The 20,926-nt window shown below is 35.7% G+C and overlaps 1 protein-coding gene across 31 annotated transcripts in view; it reads right to left on the bottom strand.

Moving 5' to 3' along the window:
- The window catches only part of Amph (amphiphysin), a 181,963-nt gene that overhangs the window by 59,329 nt on the left and 101,708 nt on the right, over positions 1-20,926 (bottom strand). The window lies entirely within an intron of this gene.

Raw genomic sequence — 20,926 nt, 5'->3', positions numbered from 1 at the left:
GGTATCCATGGTTGACTGGTGGCTTTTTTGGTAGTTCGTTTTTGTTGTTGTTAAAGCCGTCTTACACAAAAATGGCATCATTCTTTATTTTCTATGCATTTTCCAAAGCATTTCAAGTTGTTCGGCGTTGTGTTGAGTTTGTAAGCAAAGCAGCAGCTACAACGCCTTCGATGATTTTAAGTTGGGACTTTTAAGCTTTGATTTTATGTTCTCTGTCGTTGACTGACACTCACGCACTTCGCATTTGAACGACATTAATAAGTGACACGACAGACTGGTGGTGGTTGGTTGACAACGACTGATGCTGTTTGTTATACTTTTCGTTGTTAAGGGGGTAAAGGGGGATCGACCGGTTGACAAGATTGAAAATATTTCCAAATTAATTGAGTTTGTCATCTGTCCACAAAAAAAGAGACAAATGATGATTATGTTGTTATTAGCCAAATCGGGTGGGTGTTTTTTGGAGTGGTGGGGAATTTTAAAGATTATTCAAAGAACGAGGTTTTACCCTTTTGTTCGGTTTGGTAAAATCGGGGCCAAAAAATCTTATACGGGTATGTTCTGCGACACACTTCGCCTCTCACTTCACGCCTCAAACATTTTGTTCACCCCATTTAGTCCTATTTTTGCGAATTTCTTGGGGCTAAGATACATTAGGGTATTTAAAAAGAAGAGTACACCCTAGTCCACTCATAAAATACTCGAAAAATAAGCGTAAATGGGGTGAACAAAATGCTTGAGACGTGTAGTGAGAGATGAAGTGTGTCTCAGAACATACCCGATAATTATAAAAAAACTTATAAAGGCTTTCAGGCAATGCGAAGAAGGGCCCAAACAAATTTTTAAAAATAAAATTTAAAAAAATTAAAATTAATTAAAGCATTATAAAAGAGACCACAACAACTGTTTTCCATAAAAACCAGGTATTAACTGTACTTTTGTGTGATCTTGAGATCCTCTACAGGCAACAGACAACAAAATAATTCAAGAAATCTTCCATATGCAACAGAATACCTCTCAAGGTCTTTCAAAGGCAGTAGAATGACTTTTAAGTTCTTCTTTAGAAATCAGAAGACCACCCGAGATCGTTTTCAAGCTGGATAAGACCTCTTGAGGTGGCTTTTGGACGACAGAAGACCTATTGTGGTCTTCTTTAGGTAAAAGAAGACCTCTTAAGATCCCCTACAGAAAATAGGAGATCTTTTGAGGTCGTCTTAAGGCAACTTTTTGAGTTCTCGTGTATACAAAATACGACTTCTCGAGGTCTTTCAAAGGCAGGAGAAGACCTTTTGAAGTCTTCTTTAGATAACGAGAGACCTTTTAAAATCATCTATATGAAACATAAGACTTTTTGAGGTTGTCTATATGCAAAAGAAGATGTTGTTCGATAAATATTTTAGTCAATATGTGAAATATTTTATCAGTTGTATTTTTACTTTGTGGTCAAATAATTTTATCAAATTTTGGCAATATGAAAATTTTTTTATCGCCGGAAAATCGATAAATTTTTGATTGAATCATTATTTTTTTTTATCAAATGGCTAATTTTTATTTCTGTGTATAGACAACAAAAGACCTCTTGAGGTCGCCTATAGAAGACAAAAGTCCTTCTGATGATTTTTTAGACAACAGAAGACCTCTTGAGATAGTCTTTAGACCACAGAATACCCACTGAGGTCTTTGGATCCTCTATAGTCAACAGAGGACCTCTATAGACACCAAAAGATCTGTTGCGGACTTCTGTAGATAACATAAGACCTCTTGAGGTCGTTTCTAAACCTCTTGAGATCGTCTATAGACCACAGAAGACCTTTTGAGATCCCCTATAGAAAGAAACCCTATTGAGGTCGACTACAGCAAACAGAAGACCCCCTGAGGCCGTCTATAAACCTCTTGAGATCGTCTATAGACAGCAGAAGACCTCTTAAGGTCATCTATAGACGCCAAAAGTTCTCTTGCTGATTTTTTAGACAACAGATGACCTCTCGAGGTGTTCCAAAACAGCAGAAGATCTTTTGATGTGTTCTTTAGACAACATAAGACGTTTAGAGATTGTCTTTAGACCACAGAAGTCCCACTGAGGTGTTTGCATCCTCTATAGACGACAGAGAACCTCTATAGACAACAAAATACCTCTTAAAGTCGTCTATAGATAACAGAAGACCTCTTGCGGTCGCTTATAACCCTCTTGAGATCGTCTATAGACCACAGAAGACGTTTTGAGATCCCCTATAGACAGAAACCCTCTTGAGGTTGTCTACAGAAAACAGAAGACCCCTTGAGGTCGTCTATAGACGACAAAAGACATCTTGATGATTTTTTAGACAACAGAAGACCTCTTAAGGTGTTCCAAAGGTAGCAGAAGACCTTCTTGGGGTCGTCTTAAAACCACAGAAGACACCCTGAGGCCATCTATAGCCAGCAGAAGGTTTCTTGACTGTTTGAGGTCTTCTTTAGGACTGTTTGAGGACCTTCAGGAATTCTCTATAACAACAAAATACCTATTGAGGTTGTCTCTAACAACAAAAGACCTTTTGATTTATTTTTAAGATAAAATATAACCTCCTGATATCCTCTGCAGACAGAAAACCTCTTGAGGTCTTAAAACAACGGAAGAAGACCTCTTGAGATCGTCTATAGACGACAAAATATCTCTTGAGGCGGTCTATAGAAGTCCTCTTGAGGTCATCTATAGACAACAGAAGAACTGTTGAGGTTGCCTATAGATACAGAAGACCTCTGGAAGTCGTAATAAATAACAGAAGACCTCTTGCCTATAGACAGCAAATGACCTATTGGGTTCCTCTATAGACAACAATAGACTTCTTAAAATCGACAACAAAAGACCGCTTGAGCTCTTGTGACAAGAGACATTTTTTGAGGTGGTCTACTGTGGTCTTCTGTGGACAACAAACGATCACTTGGGATTCTTTATAGATAACAAAAGACTTCTTAAAGTTGTCTATAGACAGCAGAAGACCTTTTGAGGCCTCCTTAGGCAACAGGTCATCTATGGACCTTTTGATATTGGCTGACTTCCGTATTGTCATTTGCTTTGTGTTGTTTAAACATCGTCAAAATATTTCAGTTGCACACTCATGCGTTGTTCCTCGAAAATGCAAATAAATGCATCAGAAATAAAAATTATACATGTTTGCTTTTTACCTGCGTTAAAAATGCGTATTTTTGACGTTTTGAAACACGTAACTTCGTAGTTGTTAAATAATATGGCATTAAGAAACATAATACTTCACACATTTGCAGTCATTTGCCAAGCAACTGACGATACGGAAGTCAGCCGTAGTCTATAGACAACCGGAGACCTCTTGAAATCGTGTACAGAAAACAGAAGACTGCTTGAGCTTGTCTATAGCCAACAGAAGACCTATAGACAACAGACGACCTCTAGAGGTCTTGCAAAGCCGGCAGAAGACCTCCTGATGTCTTCTCTCGACAACAAAAGGCCTCTTGAGGACGTCTATAGAATATAGGAGTAGGTCAAAAGACCTATAAAGGTGGACTATAGACAACAGAAGACTCTCTATGGACAACAAAAGGCGTCTTGAGGTCGTATCTAACTACAAAAGACCTTTTGATTTATTCTTTGGATAAAAAGGCCTATTGAGATCCTCTATAGAAACGACCTCAAGAGGGTTCGTCTTAAGACAACAGAATACGTCTTGAGGTCATCTATAGTTAAGACACCTCTTGAAGTTGTACGTAGACCTCTTGAGATCGTCTATAGACGACAAAATTTCTCTTGAGGTGGTCTATAGACAACAGAAGAACTCTTGAGGTCACCTATGGGTACAGAAGACCTCTGGAAGTCGTAAGAAATAACAGAAGACCTTTTGAGGTCATCTATGGACAGTAAATGACCTATTGGGATCGTCTATAGACAACAAGGTACCTCTTGAGATCTTCTACATACGCCAAAAGATCTCTTGAGGTGAACTATATAAAGCAGAAGACTCAAGAGGTGTATAAAAGACAAAATACCTCTTGAGGTCGTCTAAAGACAATAGATCGCCTCTTGTGGTTGTGTAAAGACAACAGAAGACCTCTTGATGTCTTCTATAGACGACAGAAAATTCATTGTTGCAGTCTATAGACAACAGAAAACCTTTAAGGGTAGTCTAAAGACTACTAGACGGGAAAAGATTTCTTGAGGCGGTACATAGACACCATAAGACCTCTTGAGATCGTTAGTAGACAACAGAAGACGTCTTGGGGTCATCTATAGACAACAAAAGACCTCTTGAGGACTTTTATAGACAATAGGGTATAAGGGTATTCTATAGATCGAAAAACTTCAAGGGGCCTCTTGTAAATGGAACACCTTCTAACGGTCTTCTATGAATAAAGGACATCGCAAAGGTCTGCTATTGAAGCGATGGAAAGATGACCTACTAAAGGTCGAGGATTGAGCCGGAACAGGAAGGGTGACCGAACTGTAGTTGTTGATTTTTACCTATCGGAAACCTTCGATACCGTCAGTCAAACATGCCAAACTGTCCAATGACATAGATTAGAATGTCCACTAAAATAAATTCGTATTTAATTAGCGAAGACACAAACCACTCTAGCGGACACACAAAGCGCTCTATTAACGCTTTTGCTAACAGCGCGTTAGCAGAGCACCGTTAAAGTTAAACAAATTATCCTTTTAGGGTCCTTAAAGGAAAATTCTGCCAGGACAACATGGGTATCATTGGAAAGCTTATCGATATAGCTATCTGCCGATGTCGCGTTATTTCCTGTTTTTGGGAATGACCATGCAATAAGGACACTTATTTTGAACACAGTTCTTTTAAGGAAAATTCTGCCAGGACAATTTATCATTGGAAAACTTATCCAGATAGCTATCCCCTGAGCTAATAAAATCTAAAAAACATATTGCCCGATGTCGCGATATTTACTGTTTTTGGGAAGGATACTGCAATAATCGATAAGTTTTCCGATGGTAGTCATGTTGTTCTGGCAGAATTTTCCTTTAAGGATCTGTGGTCAAAATAAGTATCCTTACTGCAGGGTCATTCCCAAAAACAGTAAATATCGCGACATCGGGTAATATGTTTTGAAGATTTTAATAGCTCAGGGGATAGCTATCTCTATAAGCTTTCCAATGATACCCATTTTGTCCTGGCAGGCAGAATTTTCCTAAAATGAGCTGTGGTCAAAACAAGTGTCCTTGTTGCAGAGTCATTCCCAAAAATGGTAAATTTCGCGACATAGCGCAATATTTTTTAAAGATTTTATTAGCTCAGGAGATACAATTTTGCTTTAAGGACCTAAAAATGATATTTTTTACATAGAAAAACATTTTTGAATAGCTCTGTTAAATTGAACAGTGCTCTGCTTACGCGATGTTAAATAAAGCGTTGACAGAGCGGCTTGTTTCTCCGCTGGAATGGTTTATGTCTTCGCTAATTAAATGCGAATTCATCTTAATGGACATTGGATTAGACTTTCGTCCAGCCGTGTTTGAAACCTTGATTATCAACTATATGTTCGGACATCAGTCGTTTGTGGAATTCAGAAATAAGAAGTCAACGACCGGAAAAGTAAAACATAAGTTCTACAAGGTGGAGTGAAATATCCTCAAGTCACTGGTCCGTTAGCCCTTGGGTGCTGTGAAAGAAACCAGGTTGACCTCGTATAAAGCAATAGTCCGGCCATTGGTAACCTATGCGGCATCAATGTGGTAAGAATATTCAATCCTGCCAGAATGCAGCCCTGAGGATTGTACAAATATATGTGGATCGCAAAATAATAATTGCTTCAATGGTTAATTTTTCCTAGGCTTACCTTTTTATTGTTCCCTTCGAATGCTCCAAAGACCTCGTGGATTTTTAAAAATATGTTTAAAGGTCTCCAAAGACCTCGTGGATTTTTAAAAATATGTTTAAAGGTCTCCAAAGACCTCGTGGATTTTTAAAAATATCTTTAAAATCCAAGTGGATTTTTTAAAATATTTTTAAAGACCCACAAAAGCCTCGTTGATTATAAAAATATTTTTAAAGGCTTCGTGGATTTTTAAAAGAAATTTTAGTGACCTCCAAAACCCTCATGGATTTTTTTAAAATAATTTTAGAGGCCTACAAAGGCCTCGAGGATTAAAAAAAATAGAGGCCTAAAAAGGCCTCGTGGATTTTATAAAATAATTTTAGAGTCCTCCGAAGGCCTCGTAGATTTTATAAAATAATTTTAGAGTCCTCCGAAGGCCTCGTAGATTTTATAAAATAATTTTAGAGTCCTCCGAAGGCCTCGTGGATTTTATAAAATAATTTTTTTTTAAGTTAAATTTTGGTCTCCAAAGACGTCGTGGATTTTTTTTAAATAATTTTAGAGGCCTCCAAAGACCTCGTGGGTTTTTAAAAAAAAATTAAGAGGTCTCCAAAGACCTCGTGGATTTTTTAAATAATTTTAGAGGTCTCCAAGGACCTCGTGGATTTGTTTAAATAATTTTAGAGGTCTCCAAAGACCTCGTGGGTTTAAAAAAAAAAATTAAAAGGTCTCCAAAGACCTTGTGGATTTTTTTAAATAATTTTAGAGGTCTCCAAAGACCTCGTGGATTTTTTTAAATAATTTCAGAGGTTTCCAAAGACCTCGTGGATTTTTTTAAATAATTTTAGAGGTCTCCAAAGACCTCGTGGATTTTTTTAATTAATTTTAGAGGTCTCCAAAGACCTTGTGGATTTTTCTAAATAATTTTAGAGGTCTCCAAAGACCTCGTGGATTTTTTTAAATAATTTTAGAGGTCTCCAAAGACCTTGTGGATTTTAAAAAAAAAATTAAGAGGTCTCCAAAGACCTTGTGGATTTTTTTAAAAAAAAATTAAGAGGTCTCCAAAGACCTCGTGGATTTTTCAAATAATTTTAGAGGTCTCCAAAGACCTCGTGGATTTTTTAAATAATTTTAGAGGTCTCCAAAAACCTTGTGGATTTTTTAAAATAATTTTAGAGGTCTCCAAAGACCTCGTGGATTTTTTTAAATAATTATAGAGGTCTCCAATAATTTTAAAATTGCTTCAATGGTTCGAAGGGTTCAATTTTCCTAGGCTTACATTTTTATTAGAATTTACTTACCAAATCAATAAATTATTTAACAATATAAAATTTTACCTGAAAATAGAAGAAAAATATAGAGGGAATAAGTACAATTGGTTTAAATCATTTGAATAATTTTCATTGACTTGAAAGAGGTTAAATGTCCGTGGTTTTAAAGTAACAAAGGCGCCAAAAATTAATTGTGGGTCTTATGATCCGCCATTTCCAACACATTCATAACCTCTTACATCATCTTTCCTTTCTTTTTCCTGCTTAGAAACATTAACAATGAGCTCTTCGGAAAATTTTAAAACTCCCATATCACTTACGTCCCACTCTATTATTTTGCTAAAACAATAAACTAAAAATGAATGACAAATGCGGTTTTTTGTTCTCTCTCATAAGTCAGAATCTGAATCAGTTAAATAACCGTAACTTGTTTGTTTGTATTTATTTATATATGGTGGCAATAGGTTGTAAACATGTGATAATCGCAGGGTATATTTTCGTCTTCTAGTTTCTGTTGCTGCTTTCGCGGTTGTTGGGAAATTTGTTCTGTTAATGTAAAAAACGAAATAAATCAGAAATAAGCAGTTTGTCTATAAACGGCATGATTTGAACGGATTTTATTGTTCTGCTTAGTGGGGGTTCATAGCCAATAGTTTTCGTTTTTTTCTATATTGGTGCTGGTCATTCGAAGGTGTATAATTTGCATAAACATTGGCATTTGTTGTAGTTTTAAGTTAGTCATTAGTGCAATAAACAGACGATTTCAATTCAATTTTAATCAATAGACAGCATTGGGCAGTTTATGATTAATTTTTGGGTGGAGGAGGAGAGGTGGTTAAATTGTTAGGATGCCTAGGCTGTTGTGATCCAAACGCAAAGGCATTATTAGAAATTTATTTTATTCTAAGTTAAAAATATTAACTCAACACTATAAAAATATAACCATATCCGTAGATCATTTTGCGATAAAAAGTTTACTACTCCTTAACATGTCTAAATGATGACACAGTGTGCATGACAATGACAGACAATAAAAGAAATTAGCAATAAAAATTTCAAAATTCCACGCCAACAAATGCTAAACAAATTGTTAAACAATGTATGCATAAAATTGACCATAAATAATAACAACAGGAAAAAAATACTAACTGCCGACACAAAGTCAAATTAAAAAAAAAAAGAAACAAAAACAAACACCACAGAAAAACAGAATTCAAAAATAAAAACACCAGTAAAAAAGAGAAATGCAACAACAAACAAAAACAAATTATAAACAAATCGCTGCTTTTTAATTACTGTCATTAAAATACATTGATGATCATCGATGAGTTTTCGAAATGAAACGAAAAAAAAAATTAAAAATAGTAGTAGCGACTAATTGGAAACCTTTCACCAGCAAATGCCGGTCAACAAACACTCATTCACTCACAATCAGGTATAGATAGCTGCCAGCTAGCCGGTTAACGACATTCGAATGATGTGTTTTTGAAATAATTTCCATAAAATATTCAAAAGTCATGTCTTATACAAATTCTTGAATTTTTTATTTCAAAGCTTTAAATAATTATAAGCTCTTTTTTTCCATCTTATAGAGGGTTTTTGGAGGCCTTTTAAAATTTTATTAAAGATCCACGAGGCCTTTAAAAATATTATTAAAAATCAACGAGGTTTTTGGAGGAATCTAAAAATATTTTGAAAAATCCTGCAAAGGCCTCGTGAATTTTCAAAGAAATTTTTAGAGGCCTCCCTAGGCCTCGTGGGTTTTTAAAAACATTTAAAACTATTTTAAAATCTTTTTAGAGGCCTCATAAGGCCTCGTGAATTTTTAAGAATATTTTTAGATTTTTAAAAATATATTTAGAGGACAACAAAGGCCTCGTGGATTTTTAAAAAATATTTTAAAGGCCTACAAAGGCCTCATGGATTTTTAAAAAATATTTTAAAGGCCTACAAAGGCCTCATGGATTTTTAGAAATATTTTTAGGGTCCTTCAAAGGAATCGTGGATTTTTGAAAATAGCGTGAAAGGCCTCCAAAGGAATCGTGGATTTTTTAAAATATTTTTAGAGACCTACAAAGGCCTCGTGGATTTTTTAAAATATTTTTAGAGGCTTATTAAATATTTTTTAAATATTATTAAATATTTTTTAAAAAAATATTTTTTAAAAATCCTCTTGCATTTTTGAAAATATTTAAAGAGGCATCCAAAGGCCTCGTGGATTTTTTAGAATATTTTAAGATATTTTTTAGAATATTTTTAGAGGCCTCATAAGGCCTCGTGGATTTATTTAAAAAATTTTTTGATTTTTAAAAATCGTGGATTTTTAAACATAATTTTTAAGGCCTCGTGGATTTTTAAAAATAATTTTTAAGGCATCGAGTTAAAGATAGTACTTTGGACTGTAAACAGCCATTACTCTTCCTTTAATTCCCTGAAGATGATTGGAGAATCCAATCGAAATATTGGAAACAAATAAAGCTTGGGAAAATTTAAACATCAAGTCTTTTACTTAAAAAGCCTATAGCCTAACAATACAACAACAGAAGAAATTAACAGAAGACAAACTATTGAAAAATACCAAACAGGCCTCGTGGATTTTTAAAAGTAATTTTTAAGGCCTCGTGGATTTTTAAAAGTAATTTTTAAGGCCTCGTGGATTTTTAAAAATAGTTTTTAAGGCCTCGTGGATTTTTAAAAATATTTTTTAAGGATTCCAAAGACCTTGTGGATTTTAAAAAAATTAAGGTCTCCAAGGATCTCGTAGATTTTTAAAAATATTTTTGAAGTCCTCCAAAGGCCTCGTAAAATTTTTAAAATAATTTTAGAGGCCTTCAAAGTCCTCGTAAATTTTTTAAAGTAATTTTAGACGCCTCATAAGGCCTCGTGAATTTTTTAAAATAATTTTAGAGGCCAACAAAGGCCTCGCGGATTTTTTAAATTATTTTAGAAGCCTCGTGGATTTTTAAGAATATTTTTAGATTTTTAAAAATATTTTTAGAGGCCAACAAAGGTCTTGTGGATTCTTAAAAAATATGTTTAAAGGCCTACAAAAGCCTCGTGGATTTTTAAAAATAATTTTAAGGCCTCCATGGCGTCGTGAATTTTTAAAAATAATTTTTGAAGGCCTCCAAAGGCCTCGTGGATTTTTAAAAATATTTTTAAAAGCCTCCAAACCCTTGTGTATTTTTAACAATGTTTTTAAAGGCCTCCAAAGACTTCGTGGATTTTTAAAATATTTTTAGAGGCCTTCAAAGACCGCGAGGATTTTTAAAAATATGTTTAAAGTTCTCCAAAGACCTCCAAAGGCATCGTGGACTTTTAAAAACACTTTTAAAGGCCTCCAAAGACCTTGTGGATTTTTTTTTTAAATAATTTTAGAGGCCTTCAAAGACCGCGAGGATTTTTAAAAATATGTTTAAAGTTCTCCAAAGACCTCCATAGGCATCGTGGACTTTTAAAAACACTTTTAAAGGCCTCCAAAGACCTTGTGGATTTTTTTAAATAATTTTAGAGGCCTTCAAAGACCGCGAGGATTTTTAAAAATATGTTTAAAGTTCTCCAAAGACCTCCATAGGCATCGTGGACTTTTAAAAACACTTTTAAAGGCCTCCAAAGACCTTGTGGATTTTTTTAAATAATTTTAGAGGCCTTCAAAGACCGCGAGGATTTTTAAAAATATGTTTAAAGTTCACCAAAGACCTCCAAAGGCATCGTGGACTTTTAAAAACACTTTTAAAGGCCTCCAAAGACCTTGTGGATTTTTTTTAAATAATTTTAGAGGCCTCCAAAGGTCAAGTGGATTTTTTTTTTAAATATTTTTAGATGTCTACAAAGGCATCGTGGATTTTTTAAAATATTTTTAGATGTCTACAAAGGCATCGTGGATTTTTAAAAATATTTATAAAGGCCATCAAAGGCCTCGCAGATTTTTAAAAGCCCCAAAGGCCTCGAGGACTAACAAAAAAAAAATTTAAAGACCTCCAAAGGGCTCGTGGATTTTACAAAAAATATTTTTAATGCCTTTCATCGCGGATTTTTTTAAAAAAAATTAGAGGCCTCCAAAGGACTCGTGGATTTTTTAAATAATTTTAGAGGTCTCCAAAGGCCAAGCGACATTTTAAAAAGAATTTTAGAGGCCTCGTGGATTTAAAAAAATATTTTTAAAGACCTCGTGGATTAAAAAAAAAAATATTTTTAAAGACCTCCAAAGGTCTTGTGGATTTTTTTAAATAATTTTAGAGGCCTCCAAAGGTCAAGTGGATTTTTTTAAAATATTTTTAGATGTCTACAAAGGCATCGTGGATTTTTTAAAATATTTTTAGATGTCTACAAAGGCATCGTGGATTTTTAAAAATATTTATAAAGGCCATTAAAGGCCTCGCAGATTTTTAAAAGCCCCCAAAGGCCTCGAGGATTAACAAAAAAAAAAAAATTTAAAGACCTCCAAAGGGCTCGTGGATTTTACAAAAAATATTTTTAACGCCTATCATCGCGGATTTTTTTAAAAAAAATTAGAGGCTTCAAACGGCAAGTGGATTTTTTTTTTAAATTCTTTTAGAGGCTTCCAAAGGCCAAAAGGATTTCTTAAATTATTTTTTGAGGCCTCCAAAGGCCAAGTGCATTTTTTAAAATAATTTTAGAGGCATCCGAAGAGCTCGTGGATTTTTTAAAATATTTTTAAAGACCTCCGAAGTTTTCGTGGATTATTAAAAATATATTTTTAAAGGCTTTCCAATTGCCTCGTGGGTTTTAAAAATATTTTTAAATGGCTCAAAAGGAATCGTCGATTTTTATTTTTAAAATTCCTTTATGAAAGAAAGGGTGCTTTCATAAACCCTTTTCTGGACGAAAGGGTGCTTCAATAAACTCTTTCTGGAGAAAGGGTGCTTCCATAAACCCTTTCTAAATGAAAGAGTGCTTCTATTTCTTAAAGAAAGGGTGCTTCTATAGACCCTTTCTTAAAGAAAGGGTGCTTCTATAGACCCTTTCTTAAAGAAAGGGTGCTTCTATAGACCCTTTCTTAAAGAAAGGGTGCTTCTATAGACCCTTTCTTAAAGAACGGGTGCTTCTATAGACCCTTTCTTAATGAAAGGGTGCTTCTATAGACCCTTTCTTAAAGAAAAGGTGCTTCTATAGACCCTTTCTTAAAGAAAGGGTGCTTCTATAGACCCTTTCTTAAAGAAAAGGTGCTTCTATAGACCCTTTCTTAAAGAAAGGGTGCTTCTATAGACCCTTTATTAAAGAAAGGGTGCTTCTATAGAAAGGGTGCTTCTATAGACCCTTTATTAAAGAAAGGGTGCTTCTATAGAAAGGGTGCTTCTATAGACCCTTTATTAAAGAAAGGGTGCTTCTATAGAAAGGGTGCTTCTATAGACCCTGTTTTAAGGAAAGGGTGCTTCTATAGACCCTTTCTTAAAGAAAGGGTGCTTCTATAGACCCTTTCTTAAAGAAAGGGTGCTTCTATAGACCCTTTCATAAAGAAAGGGTGCTTCTATAGACCCTTTCAGAAAGAAAGGGCGCTTCTATAGACCCCTTCAGAAAGAAAGGGTTCTTCTATAGACCCTTTCTGAAAGAAAGGGTGCTTCTATAGACCCTTTCTGAAAGAAAGGGTGCTTCTATAGACCCTTTCAGAAAGAAAGGGTGCTTCTATAGACCCTTTCAGAAAGAAATGGTGCTTCTATAGACTCTTTCTTAAAGAAAGGGTGCTTCTATAGACCCTTTCTTAAAGAAAGGGTGCCTTTATAGACCCTTTCTTAAAGAAATGGTGCCTTTATAGACCCTTTCTTAAAGAAAGGGTGCCTTTATAGACCCTTTCTTAAAGAAATGGTGCCTTTATAGAGCCTTTCTTAAAGAAAGGGTGCCTTTATAGACCCTTTCTTAAAGAAAGGGTGCTTCGATAGACCCTTTCTTAAAGAAAGTGTGCTTCGATAGACCCTTTCTTAAAGAAAGGGTGCTTCTATAGACCCTTTCAGAAAGAAAGGGTGCTTCTATAGATCCTTTCTTAAAGAAAGGGTGCTTCTATAGACCCTTTTAGAGAGATAAGGTACTTCTGTAGACGCTTTCAGAACGAAATGGTACTTCTATAGACCCTTTCAGAACGAAATGGTACTTCTATAGACCCTTTCAGAACGAAATGGTACTTCTATAGACCCTTTCAGAACGAAATGGTACTTCTATAGACCCTTTCAGAACGAAATGGTACTTCTATAGACCCTTTCAGAACGAAATGGTACTTCTATAGACCCTTTCAGAACGAAATGGTACTTCTATAGACCCTTTCAGAACGAAATGGTACTTCTATAGACCCTTTCAGAACGAAATGGTACTTCTATAGACCCTTTCAGAACGAAATGGTACTTCTATAGACCCTTTCAGAAAGAAAGGGTACGTCTATAGAGCCTTTCTGTAGACCCATTCTGTAAGAAAGGGTACTTCTATTGACCGTTTCTGAATGAAAGTGTACTTCTATAGACTCTTTCTGAAAGAAGGGTAGCTTCTAACTGGTTCTTATATGGTTCTATGAACCACTTATGGTTCCATGAACCTTCCATGATCTTATGAACCATCTGTGGTTTAAATCATCTAAGATTCTATGAACCATATATGGTTCTATGATGTATCTATGGTTCTTTGAAACTTTCTTCCTCTTGAGGTCTAAATAGACTATGTAAGACCTCTTGAGGTGTTCTATCAACAACAGCAACAGACCTTTATAGACAGCAGCAGACCTCTTGTGATCTTCTATGGACTGCATATTAGGTACCTTGAGGTCTTCTATAGGCAAAAGAAGACCTACTAAGGTATTAATTAACCTCTTGTTGTCTCAATAAAAACATCAGACCTCTTGAAGTCTTCTATAAACAATGTAAGACATCGTGAATTCTCCTATCAACAACAACAGATTTGCGGTCTTCTGTATGCAACATAACACCTCTTGAGGTGATTTATAGACAGTGGAGACCACTTGATGTCTTCCATAGACCACATAAGACATCTTAAGGCGATGTATTACCACCAAAAGACCTCTTGAGGTCTCAATAGAAAACATCAAAACTCTTGAGAGAGATCTTCTATCAATAACATACTCTTGTTGTCTTCTATATGCAGCATAAAACTCTTTGAGGTCGGTCTTTTATAGACAATGGAGCCTCATCAGACCAGATGATGTCTTTAACTCTCGGTTTTTATATAGACACAAAAGAGCTCTTGAAGTCTTCTATAGACTGCATAAGGCATCTTGAGGTCTTCTATAGACATTAAAAGACCTCCTGAGGTCTTCTATAGACAGAAAAAACCCTCTTGAGATCTTCCGTAGACAACAAAAGACCTGTTGAGGTCTCAATAGAAAATATCGAACCTATTGAGGTTTCCTATAGGCAACGTAAGACCTTTTAATGTCTTCTATTAACAACAGCAGACCCTTGTGGTCTTCTATAAGCAGACTCCATGAGGTCTTTTATATACAATGGAGGCTTCATCAGACCTGTTGAGGCCGGTTCTTATTCTCTGATTATTTTGTTTTCCTTGTGAAGACTGGTGTTCTCAATAATAATTCTGTAAACATAAAAAACGTACATCCAGTACTCATCCGCACAAAGGTTATTTATTGCCTTTAAGGTAATTTAAACTTGACCTACAGAAAGTGGTAAAATTATTACAAGTCCATTAAAAAGAATTCCAAAAATTTGGCCATAACTCTTCTGTCTGTAAAAACTTAACCTTGTTCTGTTCTAACCGTTCACAAAAATTCACTATCACTTCCTTCTTTACCGCTTCTTATCGGAAAGTGAGTGTGGTGGACGCGTTCGTTATACGTAATAATGCTTAGGACAGCAAATGTGCTGATATCTAATCTATGAGAGGGTAAGGTAAGAAGGTAATGTGGTTTTTTGTTTGTTTTGAATTTTTTCGGATTTCAATTTCGGTTGTTGTTTTTTTTGTTATTTTCTGTGAAGTAATTTAAACAAAAGCAAACAAAAAAAAACTGAAATTATGCGATTTGTTTGGTCATACTTGTCGGCGTATTATGGTAAACAATTAATATGTTGTTGTTGTTGTTTTGGTTCTACTTTTTGTTGTCGATTCTTTCTCACTTTTAAAGTTTCACAATTAATTTACATTTCAATGTTAATGGGCGAGCAACGAAGTCACTCCCAATATGAAATCAGAAATAACCTGTTTTCTGACAAGACTCACACACCGAACGGGCGGCATCGTTGTTGTCTTAACAGGTTGGTTCTTAGCTTAGAATTATTTTCAGATTTCTATTCTGGGTAAATTCATTGATTTTGTAAGCTTTTTGTATTGGGAGAAGCGGGAACGGTAACACAAGTGTTAACAAATAACTCATGACTGACCGTAATTTGAATGATTATTTATTTTTGTTTCGTTAGGTAATTGTGTTACTTAGTTGTTTCCTTTGAAGAAAAACGAAACTTCTTCTTCTTAGCACTTTTATATAACACCTGCCCACCAATCATGGGTTATGACACCAGAAACCATGTGTTAAATTTAACACAACGCTTAACAATATTTTGAGAACAATTATTATTTGCATAATTTTGGGATAGAAGTGTAAAGTCAAATTGTTAGATGAGTACCAAATGAGGCGTTCAGACCACACTTCGACTAACTCCATAAAACAAAATGTTGAGAAAAGCAATGATGAAATGTATATTGTTTTTTAAAATTCCCCTGATAATATGGATTCAAATAGAGAATGTAGAATGCATAATAGCAGGTATAGCTTTCATCTAACGGTATATAAAATAAAATAAAAAACAATAGTCAACAAGCAATCGTTAGTAATGCTGTGGTAATGGTGGAGTTAATCGAAGTGAGCACTGAAAAAAGTAATAAAGTTAGGTCTAGAATTTTTTTATTAACGAAACACTTAGTTTTATACACATATATTACAGGTTTTACATAAAAATTAATGTCGGCAGTTTGGTTATAAAACAATATTTATAATTAATTCATGTTAGATTATGTTAGCGGCATTCTTCATGGCTAGGTTTACGACGTTTCCGACGTATGTAATATACGTCAAAAATGTATGTCATATACGTCATAATTTCCTAAAGGCCATCTATGGTTTCAACAAAAGCCGAAAGAGCATTGCATGTAAAAATGTACGTTTGAATGTGGAGTTAATCGAAGTGTGCACTGAAAAAAATTGCATATTATTCAGTGGTCAATAAAAACTTGTTATTTAAAGGTGCTCATCTTTATTATTCAGGAAAGATATTATAATCATACATAGATATGGCTATATCAAAGGCTTTGACACTAAAATCTCAAATTTTTCAAAAAGTGGAGTTAGTCGAAGTGTGCACTGAGCGGCTCAAATGTAGGTGCGAATAGGTCCTCCTCTGGTTCTTCAAAAGGTGTTTTTATAGGAAATAAATAAAAAAGAGACATTCAGCTTTGCCGAAACTCAAATAATCCGAGCTTGCCCATATCTTAGGAAGTATTGTAATGTCCTAGCTTCGAAAATTTCAAGACGATCCGAGAAATGATCTTTCGCTTAAATATAGCCCAAAAATGTTGAACTTTTGCGGATGTGGTCGAACCTGATGGAATGGATCATACATGTGGATCAAATTTTGAGTGTAATTTTTGAATTTATCTTACCATTTTTAGTGCCATGTTAGTTTGTTACCTTAGGATTTTTTTAGATTTTTAGATTATAAAAATATATCCTTGTAATCAGATTCTCAAGAGATATTTTGTGGGCTAGAGACATTTTTTGAAATATTCTATTATATTCAGTAAACTAAAGAAGATTTTTTGAGATATAGCAGAATTTTTGAGGTTTTGTATGAACTACAGAAGACCTATTGGACTAACGAATACCTCTTAAGGTCGTCTGTGAACAACAGATGCTTCCTGAGGCCTTCTCTGGACTACAGAACAATTCTTGAGGTCTTCTAAGGACTACAGAAGACCTTTTGACGTCTTCTAAGGACTAAAAAACTTCTCTAGGTCTTCTATGGACTACAAAAGACTTCTTTAGGTCTTTTGTGGACTGGAGACTTTTTTTTGGGATATTCTATAAACTAGAGAAGATTTCTTGAGATAGAGAAGAATTTTTCAGGTTTTGTGTGGACTACAGAATACCTATTGAGGTTTTCTATGGACTACCGAAGACCTCTCAAGGTCATCTGTGGACGACATAAGCTTCTTGGGGCCTTCTGTGGACTACAGAAAACCTTTTGAGGTCTTCTAAGGACTACAGAAGTCCTTTGGAAGTCTGCTATGGACTGGGGAGCACCTCTTGATGCCTACTATGGACTACAGCATACCATTTGAGTTCTTCTACGAACAACAGAACACCTCTTGAGACCTTCTATGGAGTACCGAACAACTCTTGGTGTGAACAACAGATGACCTTTTGAGGTCTTATATGGACTACAAACGACCTCTTGAGATCTTCAATCATCTTGAGGTTTTCTATGGGCTGGAGAAGACTGTTTGACGACTCCAATGATCTACAGGAGACCTTTTGGAGTCTTCTATGGACTACCTCTTCAGATCTTCTATTGACTACATATGGTCTCTTGAGGTCTTCTATGGGCGACAGAAGACCTCCTGAGGTCTGTTAAGGACAACAGAAGATCCTTTCGAGACAGAAGACCTCCTGAGGTCTGCTAAGGGCAACAGAAGATCCTTTCGAAATTTATTGAGATTTCTTGAGATAGAGAAAAATTTTGAGCTTTTGTATGGGCAACAGAAGACCCTTTAAGGTCTTCTATGGACTATCGAAGACCTCTTATGGTCATCTGTGGACAACAGAGGCTTCTTGAGGTCTTCTAAGGACTACAGCAGACCTTTTGAGGTCTTCTGTGGACTGCAGAGTTCTTCTACGAACAAGAGAACACCTCTTAAGACCTTCTATGGAGTACCGAACAACTCTTGGTGTGAACAACAGATGACCTTTTGAGGTCTTCTATGGACAACAGACGACCTCTTGAGATCTATGAGCTGCAGAAGACTTTTTGAGGACTTCAATGGAATACATCTTCAGGTCTTCTATTGACTACGTAATGCCTCTTGAGGTCTTCTATGCGCTGCAGAAGACCTCATGAGGTCGTCTAAAGACTACAGAAGACCACTTCAGGTCTTCTATTAACTACAGATGACCTCTTGAAGTCTTCTATGGACTACAGAAGGCCTCTTGAAATTCACTATGGACTGCAGAAGATCCTTTCGGATCTTCTTTTTATGGACCAAAGAAGACTTCTTGAGGTTATCTATTGACACCAGAAGATATGTTTAGCTCTTCTATGGACAAAAAAAAAACCTCTTGTGTTTTTCTAGAGACTACAGAAGACCTCTTTAGGACTTCTATGTACTGCATATGACCTCTTGAGATCTCAGAGGACCCATTGGGGTCTTTTGTGGGCAATATAAGACCTCTTTCGATGAAAGTTTCAAAACAATCCTCGAACTGACCTTAAACTGTACATAGAAGACTTCTTGATGTGTTTAATAGACAATCTCTTGATGTCTTCTAAAGCCAACAGAAGACCTTTTGAGGTCTTCAATAGACAAGAGAAGACCTCTTGAGGTCTGCTATAGGCAACCAATGACTCCTTGATGTCTTATTTAGAAAACGAAAGACCTCCTGAGGTCCTCTATAGACAACAAAAGACGTCTTGATATTTGCTTTAGACAGCGGAAGACCTCTTCATGTCTTCTATAGACAGAATAACTTTTGAGGTCTTTTATAGAAAAAGAAGACCCTTAGAGCTTTACTTTAGGATAGAGAAACCCTACTGAGGTCTTCTATAGACAACAGAAGATATCTTGAGTTCATCTATAGACAACAAAAGACTTCTTGAGGTCTTATAGACAAAAGATCTTCTATTGATATCTTCTATCGACAACAGAAGACCGCTTGAAATATTTTAGAGACAACAGAAGGTCTCTTGAAGTCTTCTTTAGACAATAGAAGTACTCTTTATGTCTCCTATGGACAGCAGAAGATCTCTGGAGGTCTTCTATAGAAACCCGGAAACCCTCTTGAGGTTTTAGACAAAAGAAGACCCTTAGAACTCTGCTTTAGGAAAGATAAAACCCATTGAGGTCTTCTATAGACAACAGAAGATATCCTGAGGTCATCTATAGACAATATAAGACTTCGTGAGGGCCCCTATAGACAAAAAGTTTCCTTTTGATATCTTCTATAGACAACAGAAGATCGCGTGAAATCTTTTATAGACAATAGAAGCCCTCTTGAAGTCTTCTTTAGACAGCAGAAGTCCTCTTTATATCTCCTATGGGCAGCAGAAGTCCTCTTTATATCTCCTATGGGCAGCAGAAAACCTCTGGAGGTCTTCTATTGACAAAAGGAAGCCCTCTTGTGGTCTTCAACAAACAACAGAAGGCCTTATGCGGTCTTTTTTAGACAAAAGAAGATCCTTAGAGGTCTACTTTAGAAAAGAGAAAACCCATTGAGGTCTTTTATAGACAACAGAAGATATCGTGAGGTCATCTATAGACAATAAGAGACTTCTTGAGGTCTTCTATAGACAAAAGTTTTCCTATTGATATCTTCTATAGACAACAGTAGACCTCTTGAAGTATTTTTTAGACAACAGAAGTACTCTTTATGTCACCTTTGGGCAGCAGAAAACCTCTGGAGGTCTTCTATAGACAAAGTGAAACCCTCTTGAGGTCTTCAACAAACAACAGAAGGTCTCATGAGATCTTTTATAGACAAAAGAAGACCCTTAGAGCTTTACTTTACGAAAGGGAAACCCTATTGAGGTCCTCTTTAGACAACAAAAGACTTCTTGAAGTCCTCCATAGACAAAAGACGACCACAGAAGACCTCTGGAGGTCTTGTATAAAAACAAAAGACCGCTTGGTGTTATCCATAGACAACAAAAGACTGCTTGGGGTTCTCCTAAGGTTTTCTGTAGACAGAAAGAGGCCTCTTGAGGTCTTCGTAGATAACCAGAGACTTCTTGAGGTTTTCTTTAGGCAGAAGACTTCTTAATGTCTTAGACAACAGAAGATATTTTGTGGACTTCTATAGACAGCAAAAGGTATCTTGTTGTCTTCTACAGACAGCAGAAGATTTTTAATGTCTTCGTTAGACGACGAAGACAGCTCGAAATCTTTTATAGAAGTCTTGAAGTCTTCTTTAGGCAACAGAAGCCCTCTTTATATCTTCTTTGGACAGCAGTAGATCTCATGAGGTCTTCTATAGACAAACAGAAGCCTTCTTGAGGTCTTCAATAAACAACAGAAGACCCATGAGGTCTTTTATAGGCAAAATAAAACCTCTTGACGCCCCTGTCGACAACAGAAGACTTCTTGACGTCCTTTTTAGGCAGAAAAAAAAACACTTGAGGTCTTTTATAGACAAGTAAAGACCTGTTGAGGTCTTCTATAGACATTAGAAGACCTCTTGATGTCTTATTTACACGGCAGAAGACTTGTTGAGGTTTTCTATGGACATCACAAGACCTATTGAAGTATTCTATGTAAACAATAGAAGATTTCTTGAGGGTTTCTACAGACAGCAGAAGACCTCTTGAGGTCCTCCATAGACAATAGAAGACTTATTGAAGTCTTCTTCAAATAAAAAAGTTTTTTTGAGGTATTTCTTTTAGGAAAAAGACCTCTGGATATATATTCCATAGACAACTTGAAGACCTCTTGATGTCTTCTTTAGACACCAGAAGACCTTTTAATGTATTCCGCAGACCGCAGAAGACTCCTATGGAAGGATCACAGAAAACCCCTTAATAGAACTAAGAATTTTGAGACAGGAAGCATCTTGAGGCCCTAAGAAGACCTCTTAATTTATATTATAGGCAACAAAACACGGCTTTAGGGTTTTTACAGAAAATAGAAGG

This window comes from Musca autumnalis, unplaced genomic scaffold, assembly GCF_047663935.1.
Source record: "Musca autumnalis isolate F117 unplaced genomic scaffold, ASM4766393v1 scaffold_5, whole genome shotgun sequence".
Taxonomy (NCBI): Eukaryota; Metazoa; Arthropoda; class Insecta; order Diptera; family Muscidae; genus Musca; species Musca autumnalis.
Note: the sequence above shows the minus strand (reverse complement) of the source record. Positions and strands in the feature narration are given on the sequence as shown.